We start from the raw sequence: 19,127 nt of genomic DNA, 5'->3' as shown, positions 1-19,127 counted from the left end.
CTGCTTGGAATGCCATTTTATGCAAAAATTAAAAGTGTAAATTTATGTAATGTTTGTGATTTTAAACATGAGAATAGCACTTCATCAAACGTATACTCTTACAGTGTGTGTCTTCCAGACATTGGTTTTTTTTTTTGGGTTTTTTTGCTTATATTGAGAAGAAACAAAAAGTAAATAAAAGTATGGTTAGGGAATGAATAATTAGTGCAGAGAGCAAGCATGCAATAAGAAGAAGAAAAGGATGATGAGGAAGAACAAGAAGAAGACACAATGAAAAAGGACAGTGGTGACATGGTGACAATGAATATGAAAGTGAGAAGGAAGCAAGAAGTAAGAGAGAGAGCTAATCAGTGTATGTGGATAAAAGATAATGGTACATTTTCAGGATGACCAGTAAATATGTAGTCATCCATGTCACATTTCATTTGATGGGTTATTATTAATTTAATCTTCCTTTTAAATAATTTACGCCATATTTTCAATAACAGTGTATTACATTCTAACCTTCTTTACTGAAACCTAACAACAGTAATTCTGTGGGACACGTGCATGCCTTTTATGCTCAACATTATAAGGCATCAAACTGGCAGAGTGGTTAGCACACTGGGCAAAATGCTTCGCGGTATTTCGTCTGTCTTTACTTTCTGAGTTCAAATTCCGCTGAGGTCGACTTTGCCTTTCATCCTTTCGGGATCGATAAATTAAGTACTAGTTGTGTACTGGGGTTGATCTAATTGACTGTCCCCCTCCCCCAAAATTTCAGGCCTTGCGCCTGAAGCAGAAAAGAACATTTAATATATTTTGACTATCATAGAAAAATGTTACTGCTGATATAATGATTTTTCGCTTATTGCTACATACCAGTTTGGGTGATAGACAGAACATCTGCACTGGACTAAGGATATATGGCCTACATTCCTTACTTATAATGGACGCCCCTAATATTTAGGTCTAAGTATTATGAGAGAAATGCATGTTATGCATGAATAAAGATTGTGGTAGTTGTGACTTAAAGTTTTTTTCTTTCTGCAAAGTCATACAAAGATGGAAAAATAAATAAATAAAAGATGTAATAATACATTATAATATTAATTAATGCTTTGCATAAGTGTGTGTCTGTGTGTGTGTACATGTGTACATGTACAGAGACTAATTGAGTAGCATTAAGTGATCTATAGAAATCTATGTATTGATGGAGTAATTAAAGTAACAATATACTTAAGATATAAAATATCTTATTTATTTATTTTTCTATTAAATGCAGCCATACAAAATATATGAATATACTGTTTAAGAGTATGAAAAGAGTGAAGGAAGGAGAAGACTGGGGAAAAAAACTTTAAAAATTGAATCATTTAAACTGATTTTTGAAATAAAATGAAACTAATGAACCCCCAGAAGTTATTTGAGATTTAAATAACTTTGTATTCTTTTTGTTTTCTAAATAAAAATATCTCACATTGCTGGATTGAATATCTACATTTTAACATTTTTAATTTCTTCTTTATTGCTCTCTCTCTCTCTCTCCCTCTCTCTCTCTCTCTCTCTCTCTCTCTCTCTCTCTCTCTCTCTCTCTCTCTCTCTCTCTCTCTCTCTCTCTCTCTCTCTCTCTCTCTCTCTGTCACTCACTCACTCACTCACTCGCTCACTGTCTCTCTCTCTGTTATGCACACACATTCTTCCTTTTCCTGTTTCCATCCTTTCTCCCACTTCTTTGTTTCTCCATTTCTCAAGAACTCTTCTCTCTCTCTCTCTCTCTCTCTCTCTCTCACACACACATAGTGAGTGATCCGGAATACTGACCAGGAGGTCTTGAGTTTAAAACTTGTCAAAGTTAGCATTAAGAAGAGCATTCAGCTGTAAAACCATTATTCCAGCAATTCATGCAAAGAATCATTTTACCTGTCTTTGTGTGAAACAACTGATGTGAAACTGTTTAAAATGGTGCACATGTGTGTGTGTGTGTGCATGTATGTATGCATGCATGTACATATGTATGTGTACGTACATGCATTTTAATTATATACAAGCTTGTACTTAATGCTACTTGCCTTCTAGACAAGCTGGTGCCAGCTGTGTTGTTGTGCCTTGAACTTTTTCACTGAGCATTGGAGAAGGGAATTCTGACACTCAGACATCTGAACGTCGTCTCCGTAATAATGGGCCCAGGCTTTGTGTTATGGCATTGCATACATTTATCTTGGAAGACAGACAAATGGGAGCTATTAACAGGAACTGTCTGGGAAGAAGACTGACTTTCTGATGCTATAGTAGAGACCATATTAAACCATCTTTGAACATATTTTTTTTTTCTTATCCACCCATCCGTCACACTATCTAAGAATATTTCCAAGATTTCTTCAGGAATTTACAATGAACTTTTTCGAAAATCATTAGTGCTGCTACATTTAAGCAAGATTCCATGCAATATCCATATGAGACAGGAATCAATTTAATAAGCACTGTGTCACTTCTGACACTTAGCTTTTATGTATGTCTGCTGCTCCCCACACCTTACCCTGCTTGCCATCAATAATGTTCTCACTTTACATTTGGACTCATGGCTATGATGATGAGCAGAATAGCTCTTTATATTTGGGGAAATATAAGTAGTTGCCATCTAATATCCTGTGATAAGCTTTATATTTGATACTTCACCCACCTCATCCTTCCAATGACTTTTCATAAATTTGTTTTTTTTTCGTTTTGTTTTTATATATTTTTGTTCCCTCTCTCTCCTTTTTTACTGCTCTAATATGCTCCATATAACATTTTGCATCTCCGAGCAGTTGTTAATCTGTTGGTTCTACTTCGTGTCTATAAGTCTCTCTTTTTCTCTATTTGCCCTTTCCTACTGACACTTCTTTCAACTTATATCTCTATCCGTCTGTCTCTTTGTCTCTACCTATCTGTGTGTGTATCTTTTTTATCTTTAGTACTCCGTGTGTGTGTGTGTGTGTGTGTGTGTGTGCGTGCGTGCATACACACATTCATATTCTGTAAACATTTCATAACTTGTGTTGATGGCCTGCATACAGATATGCATAGATGAGTTAGTATGCTGACATGCACTCTCACAGATCAATGAATGTCTTCATTATCTCTCTGTATGCATATACATTACCTTTCTGCCTCTATTACCTGTCTACTTGCACACACACACACACACACACACACACTAGTAGTTCATTTTCTATAATTCTTCTGGGCCTATAAAATGGGTTTAGTTTAGCAATAGTTAAAAGCTAAACACCCTTCGTTCTTAGCTACATATTGATTAGCATCATAAAAAGCCACCATATAGTTGTATGCAATCAAACATTGTACTGTTGTATACTTAACTTTCTTCACATGGTGTAGTATGTGGCCATTTATTCCAGTATTGTATAGAATACACCAAAATGGTAATTGACTCTTTTAGGATTTTAATAGAAATTTGTAAATTATTGAATAGCCCTTCAGTTTCATTGTTTATGCAATGATAGTCTTAGAAAGGCGTCATATTGCTTTGAATAGCGAATTAATAGTATATTGTGATACATCAAATAGAATGATTGAATATCATTTAATATCTCGACATTTAGTAATATAAGATCCTTTTGAACTGAAGTAAATTTGTGTCCCTTTGGATAGGAAGCAGTGCCTTCTGAATTTGTTATAATTTTTGAAGTGCCTAAACCAGTCTCCAGAGCAAAACCAACACCCTTTTCTTTTGTGTTGGTCGTTATGAGCACAGCTGTCATGTCAAAGACTTGATTTCATAAATTCAAATGGGGATTTAACAAGTAACTGTAAGGATTAATACTGGTTACAGTACTATTGATTTCTGTTACTTTGGCAGAGAAGAGAGTATAGTTGACTGTCACAACACAAATACGTTGTGACGCCTATACTGTTAGCCACAGAAGGATATTAGGAGGAAAGGGATCAAACTTGAAAGACTTCGGACTTAGATGAGATCCAGTTTGACAGTCGTTCTGTCAAGGTGTGCAAAGCAAAATTGTTCTTGATGTGAAGGAGAGGGAAAAAAAGGAAGAGAGAGAGAGAAGGAGGAGGCGGTTGGATAGAAATTAAGCATCTGGCTTAGATGTGGTAAGGTTTCTAGCCTCTTTCTAGTAGGCAAAAGTGTAAATTTCATTGTTTATAACTCACTGAAATCATGATGATAGCAGCAACGACTATTGTCCATACCACCATTGCAAGCAATATACTTTCACTCTTGCCTCTATTTCTCTTTCTTTTCTTACACATGATCCTATTGCTCATCCCTCAATGACTCCCTCCTTTTCGCAATCTCACTGTAATATATTGTCAATATGAAAAGAATGGCATTGAACCTCTCTTCACTACACATTGCACTCCCTTGCCCAAGCTTTTATTGTTTGACATACACCACATTCCTTCGCCCATGCCCATTGTCCATCTCTCATTCCCTCTTTCTCCTTCTCAATTCCCACTGAACTATGTTTCCAGTGTGACTGACGATGGCAGCTGTACATTACTTCCAGTGTAACTAAGGATGCCACTGCCCCTATTCTGATCCTTTCCCCTACACACCTTTGTGCTCTTTGTACAGGATCCCGCTTACTTTCTATTCTGTCAGCAGCATCCTCATTATTTGATACCCGCTCACCCATCTCATGGCCTATGTATAAGTCTTGCTTCCGGCTCATCTGAACTCCTATCCACCCCTGCCCTTTTCACTCATGTTACCTATCTTCTTTCACTCCCTTCCCCTTCACACATCCCTTTCAACACTATCTTTCATGCCTCTATCATTCGTATTTCCTACTCTGCATGGTTGCTGTGGGATCTCTTTTAGTCATGTTGGGGGTCGTTAATGCTGGTGTCATGAAAGACACACCTAGCACACTGTGTAAAATGTGAGGTTGTGAGGTCCTTTTTAGTCTTGTTGAGGAAATGGCACTTCATTGGTGCTGGTGCCATGGAAAAGGGAGCCAGTACTCCCGTGAAGTTGTTGGTGTTCGAAAGGACATTCACGTGTAGAATCAAGCTAAAGCTAACACACTGACAATATGATGTTCTCTGACCCAGCTTATATGTCCTGACTTCATAATATGTGTCAGCATGGAGAGCAGACACGAAACAATGGTGATGATGGTATGTGTGTGTGTGTATCTTTTATCTCTCACTTGTTTTAGTCAGTAGACTATGGTCATGCTGGGGCACCACTTTGAAAATTTTTTAGTCAAATGAATCAAATTTAATAATTTTTTTCTTTTTTTGAAGCCTGCTAAGTTACGCTAAGTAAACACACACTGGTTGTCAAGTGGTGGTAGGGGACCTACACACACACACACATGATGCACAATACGCTTCTTTCAGTTTCCATCTACCAAATCTATTCACAAGGTCTTGGTTGATCCAAAGCTATAGTAGAAGACATTTGCCCAAGGTGCCATAGTGGGACTGAACCCAGAGCCATGTGATTGGGAGGCAAACTCCTTACCTCACCTCCACCTATGTATATGATATTTTATTTTTATCTTTTACCCACATTTTGCATAATAATTAATTTTTCTCCAATTTTCTCTTCTCACTCAAAACTTTTCTCTTTTTTTTTTTTTTTTTACTTTTGTTCATACTATCTTTCTATACAGCTGTGTCTCACACTCACACCCTTGCAAATACTTCTATAACAGACTGCATATTCTTCTTACCTCCTCTTTTATCTCAGTCACACTATCATTCCACACATCCACTGACCCATGTCACTGGGCCTCCACACTAGTGCACTTCTGCACACATTTCTATACTTGCCACAAAAAAACAAAAAAAAGCAAAACCCATAAGTCCATCTCTAAACAAAGATACACTCTAACACACACTCACACACCTCCCCTTTTGTTCTCTTTTTAACTCTCCGATATAGAACCACATTCCAGCCTGGGTTCGAACCATTTGCTAGATTTTTTTTTTTGTTGTTCTCTCTCCACCTTTTCTCTTTCTTCTGATGAAGGGCTAACATCCAAATCATTAAGATACTTTCTCTTTTTTTTTTCAGTGTTAAGCTAATCTAGTATGTTTTAAAATTTGTCCCTCCTGATTTGACTTAATTTCTTCTTATCATCTTTATTGCATTTGTAATACTTATATACATGTGTGTGTGAAAGAGAGAGAGAGAGAAACTGTTAGACCTCAGTATTGTTGGAAATAGAGGACTACAAGATTGTTTGAACGACAGTCTCTGTCATTTGATACATATTGTAATTGTGTATTTTTATTTAGTCCCAGGTCAAACCTGACTGAAAAGACATTGAGCATGGCATCTTTTTGTGGTGGTCTAATGTTTTTCTTCTATCTTTTTTAAGTCAGTGATCTGTGTTGAGAGAAAGTGACTTGGCTATTTCTGGTCATGTCTTGTGACTATATAGAAGCTTCTCTGTGTCAGTCATTGCAAATGCTACTGGTTAAAGAATAATAATAATAATAATAGTAATAATAATAATAATAATAAAGCAATGAGAAAGTGAACAAGAACAACCTCCCTAATAATGATACTTTTAGAGACCATGGCATTAGGCAATATTTAATCAGTCCCAAAGTATTAAGAAATGGCAATGGGTACGAAGCAATAATTGTTTGAAATCAAAGCATTTTATTTACTTGTACTGAAGTAACAGATCTTGGAATATGAAAACAAAAGCCATCTCTGTAAAAGGTTTCTGCTTCCACCTGAGTAGTATGACTCCATATTGTTAGGCATATATTTCAACAATCTCGTGTTTCTGCCATTACATAACACTATTGATGATGTAGATGAAATATCTTTTGATATTTTATCTAATAAGAACAGTAAGAAATGTTGATGATAATAATAATAACAATAATAATAATAATAATAATGATGATGATGATGATGATGATGATGAAGATGATAAGGTTGTTGAATGGGTTATTTGTCAGGAATTATGTAGAAAATACAAGTTGTAAAGGACAGGATGATGGTTTAGATACCAACTTCCTTGTATAATTGAGTCTGAAGACATTGAAATTCTTGGGAATTTTAACAGACAATACAGCCACATGATAAACACATCTTAGATATTGTTGTTGACAACAAATGAATATTCTGGAAAAATACTTGATATTACAAGACATCAGTGTAGTGGTATGACAAAGAATTCTAGCTTCCCTTGGTAATGCAGTATTGATGAGCAAGAATAAGAAAATGGTGCCTTGATATTTTGAAGTATTAGATTGTATCTAATAACTAAGGAAAATATATTGAATAGCTGTAAGAAAATATTTCTAGAAATGGTTTCTAATCGACTCGAAAAACGTTTAGCTAGTGTAAGAATTTAAATTCAGAGAGAAAATCTCCAAAAACTTCAGCTAATGTTTAGCCTTAAAAAATGTCCAATAATGTGTTGGTCCCAGGATTATTGACTATAATTTAGTTTTTGTGGGCAGAAAATTCTTGTATTAAATCTTGAAACCAAGTATACAATAAGGGAAAGAATGCAATTTTTGAATTATTGGCTGAAACCAACTTTCTCTTGCATAAGGAAAAGGAAAGTGTGTGTGTGTGTGTGCGTGTGTTTCTATTTCAGGAAATGCAATACATCATATACCTGAAATAAATTGTTGTTATTGTTATGAAGATTGCCTTTATGACTCTAGGTGCAGATATATAAATGACTTATAAATGAAAGTGAATGAAAAGTGCTAGTTTGGGATCAGCAATATGTACAAGTGCTGCTTGTTTTAGGAAGCAACATGATAAAATGCTAGAAGAAAATTTACTGAAGTAAGGTTGTATGTTTGCTTAAAAATCAAAGATTTGCAACCTGCTAAGTATAGATTCAGTGTTCTAGATGGAAATGAAATCCAAAAGCTGTACTTAAATGAAACAAACAAACATACATACATCATCATCATCATCATTTAACGTCCACTTTCCTTTTGGATGGTTTGGATGGTTTGACAGGATTTTTCAAGCAGCAGAGCTATGCTGAGCTCCAGCGTCAGCTTTCGTGTGGTTTCTATGGCTAGATGCCCTTCTTAAACAATGACATTTAGACAGAAAGTGAGCTCTCACATAGGAAATATCTAAATATCCATTGCAATGCCTACTTGTCACATAAAAAAAAGGAAAGAAGCCATCTAAGGCTAACCAGTCACAGCTTGAAAATTAAGACAAAGAATACTGAAGGATTGATAGTTGCAACAAAGGATTTGTCCAGTTGCAGTCAATCCCAGTTTTTCTGGAGCTTTCTTGTAAGTCTAGTTTACTTTTAGTAGTAAGATGTATTGTGCAGTGAAACAAATGTGAATCATTCGTGTGGAATACCACTGCAATTTGAATATCTGCTGCCTTTCTCTGGAGCAACAAACCAAGATATTAGGGGTCACATTCAGTAGACTGCTTCCTTAATGTGTTACAGAACAATGACAGCTTTTTGTGTTCAATAAAGAAGCAACATTCTTAGATCATCGACTGGTAGTATTTGGGGACTGGGCAAATTCACAGTCTGTTTCTTTGCACATGTCAATACATGAAACATATTTTGAGCTCGGTTGTGGAATATATCTATTGAGTACATAGATGATCGAATAAAACACATATTTATTTGCAACAAAGACAAAACAGGGCTACACTATGAAAGACATATGAGAAAGATATACGAATAGTTTATGCGATATAACTGTGGAGTATAGCTTTGTTAAATGACAATGACACTAGCCTACCAATCAATAATAAAAGATCAATGAAAAAAATTATGTACAATAATTGATTTGTCATATCCTCCAGACTGAAGTATATTTCTAAAAGAAAAAGAAATTGTTAACACTTAAACAATTAGATAAGAGTTAGCAGGGATGTGAGTCACGAATGCTAATGCAGTCGCAACTAGAAATAATGAAAAAAGGGCCATGTACAAAATAGTAAATTACCTAACGCAGTGTCATAAGGATTGTTATCACAACTCAAAGATCTGAAATAGAGAGCACAGGACATCCCACTGATGCTCTACCAGCCCTGTTGATCTGCCTGGAATCAGTACCTAGAGACCCTAAAAATGATGAAAAGCAATGTCAGTGCTGGTGGGATTTGAATTCAGACTGTCAGATCAAGTATTGGTCTGTCCAGTGCATTATCAAACTCACTACCTTCAGTAATGATGATGATGATGATGATGACCATGACCACCACTACTACCACCACCAAATCCCAGAAGGAGTCACTGAAAATGAAGATTGAAAAGACTTGTGGGATGCAGTGATTCAGTGTGACCATCAGATTAAGCATCTGTTGTGGGCAAAAGAAAAAAGAAAAACATGCCTAATAATTGACATAGTACGTTCTGGTGACATCAGAATTGAAGAATAAGAAGAAAAGGTGAATGACTATGATGAATTGAAGTGGAAAATATGCAGATTGTGGACAATAAAGAAAGTGGACATGATATCAATTGTGATTGGTGCAGTTGGAAGTATCAGCACTTGACTACTAACGACGCTCAAAAAGATTGGAACTGATGTAAAAACAGAACACCTACAAAAATCCTCATTGCTTGGAACTGCAAAAGTCCTTCACAGGGTTCTTGGAGCATGATCAGTTTGTGGACAGCCGATACTTTCCATCATACCCAGCAAAATAAGAGCTGAGATTTTTCATGATAATAATAATAATGATTAGAACAATTATTATTTCTGATTTCTGCACAAGACTAGCAATTTGGAGAAGGTGTTGATGTCATCGGCCTAAATACTTAGACTGACACCATATTTTATCAACCTTGAAAGGAGAAACAGTTTAGTTGGCCTCATAATTGTTTTCATCAGAGGCACAAGATATAAAACGTTGTTGTTGGTGGTGGTGGTGACCTTTGTGTTATTTTATTGACCTCAAAAAGTTGAAAAGCAAAATTGATCTCAGAGGAAATCGATTTTAAAATATAAAGCACTGAAACAAATAACCCGCAGTATTTTGTCCAGTGTTCAAGAATGCAGCATTGTGTATTACTAGTATGACCCAAGTGTATTACTGGTACTTATTTTATCAATTGTGGAAGGTTGAAAATGCACACTTGACCCTGACATAATTTGAACCGAGGATAGAGAAAGCTGGAATTAAACACAGTCATGCTTTTAACTTGCTTCTGCTCTACCGTATCTGCTACTCCATCACATTAATATTGCTATAAAACAACATGCAATAACACAGTCAGAAATAATAATAAAAAATGCTCCACCATCTTAAAAATGAAATAAGCAATAGAGATTAAGTTGAAAAATATTTTAATGTTTTTTACATTAGCTTTGACAAGATTTGTTTTTTTTTTTTTTTCCTATTTATCTCCTTAGTCTCTGTCTTCAAAATATTCAGTCCTAAGTGTCTAAACAAAGAATCATACTAATAGAGGTTTTAACCTGTCTACAGTGAGACCTGAATGCATATCACATGCATGTTTGCATGCATAAAAGTATGCATTCGTGCAGACGGTGTGTGTCTTGTCTGGTATTCATGGGAAATTTTATGACTGTCCACCACTCCTTTAGTCTCTCCAACAACAACAATCACAATAATAATAATAATAATAATAATAATAATAATAATAAATAAGCAAAATGACAGCAATGAAAAAGTTTTATTGAGCATGTCAGCTTAGGTTTACATTCTTTAACAATATTGATGATGTTTTTAGGTATACAGCTGATGATGATCATCTTCATGACAACAACAACTACAACAACATGTCCACCCGTCCAATTTAACATTTAAAAAAATTCATTCTTTTTCTGCTTTTTTAGAAATTTTATTTTACTTCTTTTAAAGTGAATTTTTTTAATGATTTTCTTTCTTGATTTCTATATTTTTAGACACCAGTCTTTTATCTTTGACTTTTATTGCATTTTCTCTTCTCATTCCGAAGTTCTGTTTTTATTTTGTTTCAACTTTATTTCATCGTTTCAGTCTTCATGAATTGTTTTTTTCCCCCTAGTTTGATATTTTCAACATTATTTTTATTTCTACTGAGAGATTTTCTCTTTGCTGTTGTTTCATTTCTGAAAAAAATATTGTTTATGTTGTGATGGTGTTGGTGCATTGGGTGTATGTGTGATGTAAAGGTGTGTGTGTGTGTGTGTGTGTGTGTGTATTGGGAACTCAACAACTCTTCTGCCACTACCTTCCCAAGTATTTTAGTTTAGTTTATTCTTAAAAGCTAAATATGGCAGCAAGCTTAGCTTAGTATTTTCAGAATTGCATCCTTGTATAATATGGTTTGTGCTAATTATATTTTATCATCGTCTGATAGCTATAGAAACTCCCTCCCTCCCCATCTGTGTGTGTGTGTGTGTGTGTTAGCTGTGCAATTTAATGTTTTTACGTTTGTTTAATATCTTCTGCTGCTGTAGTTATGTGTTTGTACATAAGCAAGTGTGTATATATTTGCTAGCATTCATGTGTATGTGCATTTATATGAATCTACGAATGTCCACATATATCCGTGTGCATGTACACAGACTGACATACACACAAACATATATCATGTGACAGTAATGGAAATGAGAGTTTACCCAAAAATGTCATATTCTACCTCCATTTTGTCAATTGTAATGCAGAGTCGGAGTGCATACATATCGAATAGTTCTCATAGACCTGGCTCTCGTTTTGTTTTTTTTCCTTCTTTACTTTCTTTTTTACTTTCTTTTTGATGTAGAAACAAACCTTATCCAATGTGATTTTTAAGAGGTATACTGATCCTCTGTTATCTATCCTTGTTCTGCAATGCATTTTTTTTTACTTTGCTGAGATTGAGGCATGTGCAGGGTGGTGGTGGTGGTGGTGGTGGGGGCGTTAGGGACATATGTTTCCAGCACTTCAAATAGCAGAGTGGTGTTTGCAGGATAATTTTGTTATTATATTTGTACTGTCTCTGAAAGCACTTCCACTATCAGTCGTCATGGTAGCTGTCCTCCTCATCATCATTATCATCCATCCACTCCTACAGCACCAACAGCTGTTGGCATCCCAGCCTTTATCTCATCTATAGCATACTGCCTACTTCTACCTGGCACTCAGCTTCCTTGCCTCCTTCAGTGATATCCAGAGGGTGGGGCACAGGGCTTAGATGTGATAGGTTTCTGTGTTCATTTTGTATAGATTACATTTGTTGTTTGTTGATATTGCATATGTCAAATATATATGTTATTCCTCCAAGAGTTCCACTCTCAACATTGCTTGTCTATCAACTGCCTCCTAGGTTGTGCTGAGGAGGAGCCGTGCTTGTTTTATATATGTATTTTTTTTTTTGACTGCATTGCAAAGGATATTTCTGCATGTGGTTGGTCAAATATTTCTATCATCATCAAAATCATCATCATCATCATCATCATCATCATCATTTTGATGAAATTAAGTATTCACTTGTTGCCTTAGTTCCCTATTCTTACATTTCATCATACATCCACATCATCATACAGTCATCATACATCCACACTAACACATACATGTGTGTGTGTGTGTGTGTGTGTGTGTGTATGAAAATGAAGCTACTGCTATGGAAAGAATGATACAACTAATACTGCTTCTATGAGGGAACGTAAAATGTTAGGCTCTCTTACTGTTTTCAGTCATTGGACAATGGCCATACTGGACACTCACAGCCTTCACACGTTTAGCGGATTATGCTCACTTCAGTGCATACATACTTATATGCAAGCATGCATATGATTATATATGCATGCATGCTTACACACACACACACACACACACACACACACACACACACACACAGATATGTATATAAAACAAAATCACACATATTTAAAACAAGAGTATGAGAAGTTTTTGTTTATTGAATTCCTCTCCAAGACAGCGAGCTGGCAGAGACGTTGGCACACCGGGTGAAAGGCTGAGCAGTATTTCATTTGTCTTTACGTTCTGAGTTCAAATTCCACTGAGATTGACTTTACCTTTCATCCTTTTGGGGTTGATAGATTAAGTACCAGTTGCATACTGGGGTTGAAAAATTTTGGGCCTTGTGCCTAGAGTAGAAAAGATTAGATTTCACTCATAAGGCATTGGTGAAACAAACATTATTGTTGAAAACACTTGCCCAAAGTGCCACCCTGAATGATTGAAGTCTGTTGATAAGTGTTGTATTTGTGATACAAACATTTTAAACATAGTTGCAGGCCTGGCTGTGTGGTTAGACGCTTACTTCCCAATCACATGGTACTAGGTTCAGTCCCACTGTGTGGCATCTTAGGCAAGTCTCTTCTACTATGGCTTTGGGATGATCAAAGCATTGTGAGTGGATTTGGTAGAAGGAAACTGAAAGAAGCCTCTTGTGTGTGTGTGTTTGTGTGTGTGTGTGTGTGTGTGTGTTTGTCTTTGTCCCCCTCCACTGCTCGACAACTGGTGCTGACATGTTTTTATGTCTTTGTAACTTAGCAGTTTGACAAAAGAGACCGAGAGAATAGTACCAGGCTCAAAAATCATAAGTACTGAGGTTGATTCATTCGATTGAAAATTCTTCAGGGTAGTACTGCAGCTTGGCCACAGTCTGATAACTGAAACAAGTAACAAATGCAGCCTTGCTTGCACTTGTATGTGCATGTGTGTCTATATAAATGCATCGTGTGTGTGTAAGTATATTGGCATGTGTTTTGAGATGTAAACAACAGATAAGAGGAAATGATATTATTTTATTCGGTTTCTACTTGATAATTCTATTAGTTGTAATTTTATTCCAACAAGTACCCACAGAGGTTCATTTGAACGATGGCCCATTGCTCACATAAGCATGCAGTGGCTCTATAAACCTAGAGTGGATATATGTGTGCATGTATGTTAATACAAGGTCATGATATTATTGCATGCTAGCAGTTATTGTCGTTGCATTAACAGATGAGGTATCTTTGTCAAAATCTGTTTGACTGGTTTGATTTTAAACATATGCTGCTTCGATTACAGATTTGTTACTGTAAGAAATAATTTTGTTTGATAGATTTAAATCTATGTTCAAGCCACATATGTAGATATCTCAAAGGCATGTGAATTGGTTGGTACCATGTAGTGCAAAACCATGGGATCATACTCGAAGACAATACTTGGAAAATTACTTGACAAACCAGAGAGTATATTGATTCTGTCATTTTTACACAAATTTTCAACAAAGACAAGTCTATGAATCAAAGAATTATGAATTTAGTACAATTGGATTCAAATTGACCTCAGAGCTGTTAAATCCTCATATGCTTTATTCAGCATTAAGTATAAATCATCATGTGTTATTTTCTTATTCATTAGTCAGAGGAGGAGAGAAAGTGCTTATGACCTTTGTAGGCCTTCGTTGATGTCTTTGATGTCCTGTTTGAACTTCTAGAGGTCAATCTCCATAGCAAAAATATGGGTTTGAAAGAATCCCAGGAGTTTGTGGCTTTGATGAAGAAAGATAGAACAAAGTGGCTAGTGTGTGTGTGTGTGGGGGGGTGTTTGTACACACTGGTTGAGATGAAAGGAGAAGAGAGAGAAAGAGTTTGAGTCAGCCAAAGCAAGTTGCATTCCAACAGAAAAGCAGAAACTTGTCATCACAAAAAAGATCCTCACTGTCATTGTAACCACTGCTGCCAACTCCCATTTCTCCTCTCCTCATTTTCTCTCCTGCTCCCTCCCTCCATCATCATCATCATCATCATCATCATTGTTTTTAAATCCACTTTTTCCATGCTGGCATGGGTTGGATTAGATTTAGGGTTACTTTTTTTTTTTTTTTTCCTGACACTAACCTTGTTTTCAAGTAAGGTGCTTTCTTCCACCTTAATTTTGTTGTTGAACTGCTGAGCTGTAGAACATATTATCTGTGTGGGACACAAACAAAAGCCACCACTGTCCAAATAAGACCAATACATGCACTCATATACACACACACATGCTTGAAAATTTCCACACAATTTCTGCTTGCCAAATTCCACTAACACAATTGAGTTCAACACGATGTTATGGTGGAAAACAGTTGCTGAATGTACCACAGAGCAAACTTCTTTACAAAACTATGAAAGAGAAGATATGAAATCTCTGAAAGTGAGAGATTGTGTCTTTTGTCAATTAACTGAATGATCTGCTTTTGTATGTGGTTGAAAATGTTTTAGTGTTTAGCAGCAGTACTCCATAGTGGAGCTTTTGTATATATGGAGTGGGTCAGTATTTAATTAGAACTGAAATATTTTACAGCTTTGAAGTTATTTTTTGAAGTACAATTTTGTCACCGTTGCCTTTATGTGACCTTCATGTGAAATAATTAAAGGTTGGCATGCTTAGCACTGACATTGTTCATGCATAGTAATGCTTACAAAATCTTTATTTGAACCTTGTTCCCCAGGTCGTTGGACCTACTACGTGGCCTTTCTGTGTTTGTCTTCTAAAATTGTTTAAGAGAAACACCTTATCAAAAAAAAAAAAAAGATTTACCACAGTATATATTTGGGTTGTATTGTATATACCTGTGAATTGAGTTAAATAGAAGCAGTACACAGATGACTGTGTTACTCAGTCTCAAGTCAATCCGGCTCTAGCAAATCTCTGATGAAAGACTCTCCAACTATAGCTTTCTTCTCTTTCATTTAGACAATACATTTAAAAACTATATTATCCAATGTATCTCTTTTCAAAATGAAGGGCTGTGATTTTCTCCCCCTAGCTAGTCAAATGACCACCATGTAAGGGTTGGCTGTTTACTTACTGTTCAAAATTTGACAGAAGTTTTATACCCTTTATAGATCTGCTGTGGCAAGTGTATTAACAGATTGCATTCAAAACCTTTCTGTCTGGAGTCCAGCACATTCATTACTTAATAACTTTATGATTTTAAACTATGAACTTCACAGCTGCTTTTATTATAAGTTATCCTCTGTTGTTGGAGTTGGTCCTAATGTTGCTGCAGTAGAAGAAAGAAATACAAGAAAGTTCATCTTACAAGACATCACCAGTTCTTTATATTTACCATTAATATTGTGGATTACTTAATACTATATATATTGCTTCATTAATGCTGCATATAGTGCATCGTTAATATAACATATAGTGCTTTGTTAATACTATATATAGTGATTAATAAATAGTACATATACTAATTCATTTATTACTCTTTAGATGTACTACAAGTACAATGTAAATTGTTTGCCTTACATTATTGATGAAGTTAATCTTGATGTTTTCTGATAACACTTTAAGTGAATTAATGTACTCAGTTCTAGAAATGCTCAACTATTCGCTGTCTCATCTTACATCAGTCTACATATTGTATAATTAATTTCATAGTAGTACCTTAGATGCAATGCATTTATTCAGTGTTGTGTATATAGCAGCCTACCATATTGTGGCCTCTATCTAAATTCAATTCTGCTTCTGTCACTAATAATTATATTCAGCATCTCATGTTGCATTAATAAAACGGCACATTTATTCTGTATTCCACCCAATACAGCAAGCAGTAAAATGCCTGTGACTTCCATTCTATAATTGAATCGTTAACATTAACTATAATATTGTTGGGAAGAAACATAAAGAAATTCATCTTGCTATCAAGAATTGTTCCAACAGTTTTCATGCAAATATTCTCGCAATTTTGTAAAGCTATCCAGCATTTGTTTGTGTTTTTGTTGAGTTGTTTAAAGAGGAGGAGCAATGCCTTCTAACCTTTATCTACTCTTCTTGACTGGAGCATAAGAAATAACTAGGCAAGGTTAGTGCAGTTAATGTTTGGCAGGGTGGTGGCGATGAAACTTCAGAGAGAGAGAGAGTTTAGGAGGAAAAGATTGGGCTATAAAGTTTAGTAATAGAGTCTGCGAGGGCAGCAAGAGCATACATTAACAGGAAAAGGAAAGACAGGTACATTGACTGTTTCTCATGTGGTGTGGGGTAACGTATAAAAGTACTTCAAAAAATATAGAACATTTGTAATAAGGAGGGAAATCAAAATAGTGTAAAAGAAAAATGGAAAAAAAAAAAAAAAGAAACCATCCCCAAAAGAATCCCTTTCTTCTTTTGCAAAACAAAATATTTTTATGAAACAAAACTCAAATAATCCTTTCCTGTGATTCTCTCTGTTGTTATGGCTCCACCAAACAGAGAAGCGAAGCTTGGACCACTTTATTTTCCTTTAAATGAAACAAAAAGCCAACTGTTTTTGTTGGCAAATGAACTTGTCCCGCCTCCTTTAAACAATCAACCCTAGATTCCCTTTCGTTTCCAACTCCTCTTCCTTCTGCCATTCCCCAAACTATACTACAAGTCGTACTTCACACCATTCCATACCATGCCACTCTACTGCGTTGGCCACTTTGTAGCCAGCAGAATTGAATTTTCAAGTGTTTCAGCATGGATAGAAGTCTTTGCTTTCTTTTTTTTTCTTCATTTTTTTGCTTTCTTTCTTTTATTCTTTCTTTCTTTCTTTCTTTCTTTCTTTCCTTCCTTCCTTTCATCCTTTTTTTTCCCCATTTCTATTATGTGTATTATTGTTTTTTTCCTTCAATGTTCCATGGTGACTGCATCATCTTTTCCCCTTATATTGAAAGTGTTTTATTTCCTTCTTATTTTTACCTTTTAAGTTTCCCCAATTCCACGGAATATAATATGCATCCATAACACATGCCTTCCACTCCTTCTGTTACCATGACAACTCTGTCCAAATGAAACCAATTTTTTTCTTCTTCTTTCTTTCCAGTCCATAGTATTACATCTATCTCCTGCCTCCTTCTCTCTCTCTCTCTTTCATTCTCTCTAATCTCATTCTCCTTTCCTTACTTTAAGCTTTCCTCTTTTTCACGTACTTTTGGCATCATATTTCCTCCATTCCCAGCTATTTTACTGTAGCTTTTCTTCTTTTATTCCCATATATTTCCTCCTTCGTTTATTCACTCTGTATGTTTTCATTTTATTTCTCTGTTTTCGTCTTTCATTATTTTGTACTCTTTTCTCTCGGTCTTCTTTCCTCTCATCTTCTTCATCATTTCATTGTTTTGCTTTTTGTTTATTTATTCATTCATATTCTCATTTCATCTTTCATCCACATTGTTTCATTTCATTCAGTAAATCATCTGTTTTTCTTTACTCAGTATTCCGTTATTCAGTTTCACTTACCTCATTCACATTTGTTCATTTCATTCTTTTCGTGTTTTTTTCTTCTTCTTTTTCTACCACTCCCTTCCTTTCTCTTCTCTTTCACTCGTCCTTTCTCTCTTTCATAATCTCATTCGTTCCCATCTGTCTAATGTCTTATTGGATTGGGATTATTGTGTGCCTGTGTGAAAAAGAGGAGAGTCAGGTGGCAGGGCTGCGTGCTGTGGTATTTACTACATGCTAATGCTACTACACAAGCATTCACACACGCACTCACATGCACAAGCACTCAACCTCGCATGCATTCTTGAACGTGTGTGCACTCACACACACACACACACACACACACACACACACCTGCACACACACTTCTGCATGTATATGTCTCCTGCAAAAGCTGTTTTTCAGGTGGTGACGGTGTCTTGAGTGGTGAGAGAGGTCGTTTAAACTATGCAAAGTGTGTATGTATATATTATTCACTTCTGCAAATATAAGTTTGCATCTCTCTCTCTTTCTCTCTCTCTCTCTCTCTCTCTCTCTCTCTCTCTCTCTCTTTCTCTCTCTCTCTCCACACACACGTATGTACTTACATATTACTAGTTTCAGTCATTAGACTGTCTTTAAGAATTTTTAGTTGAATGAATCAACCCCAGTAATTTTTTTTTTCTAGTCTCTTTTTGCCAGACTGCTGAGTTACGGGGACATAAAGACCCAACACCCGTTGTCAAGCAGTGGTGGGGAACAAACACAGACACAGAGATACACACAGACACAAACACATGTATATATGCATGGGTGTGTGTATATGTGTATATGTGTATATAGTCAGTAAGCCATAATTCCGAAAGTGAAGCACGCTCTGAGTTATACAGATGTGGAATATTTAGAGAAAGGTAGTTAGGGCCTAGCGGCTGGTGTTGGGGTTTGAGGAGCTGTATGTAAAGCTTGGCGCTTTATGGACACAAAACCCTGGGTAACCCTATGGACTGGCCATAACTATCTTTTCTCTCTCTCTCTCTCTCTCTCTCTCTCT

At 35.8% G+C, this 19,127-nt stretch overlaps 1 protein-coding gene across 1 annotated transcript in view; it reads left to right on the top strand.

Annotated features, from left to right (window-relative positions):
* LOC106867829 (serine/threonine-protein kinase greatwall) overlaps positions 1–19,127 on the top strand; it is a 420,959-nt gene that overhangs the window by 83,252 nt on the left and 318,580 nt on the right. The window lies entirely within an intron of this gene.

The sequence above is a fragment of the Octopus bimaculoides genome, chromosome 5 (assembly GCF_001194135.2).
Source record: "Octopus bimaculoides isolate UCB-OBI-ISO-001 chromosome 5, ASM119413v2, whole genome shotgun sequence".
Classification (NCBI taxonomy): domain Eukaryota; kingdom Metazoa; phylum Mollusca; class Cephalopoda; order Octopoda; family Octopodidae; genus Octopus; species Octopus bimaculoides.
Note: the sequence above shows the minus strand (reverse complement) of the source record. Positions and strands in the feature narration are given on the sequence as shown.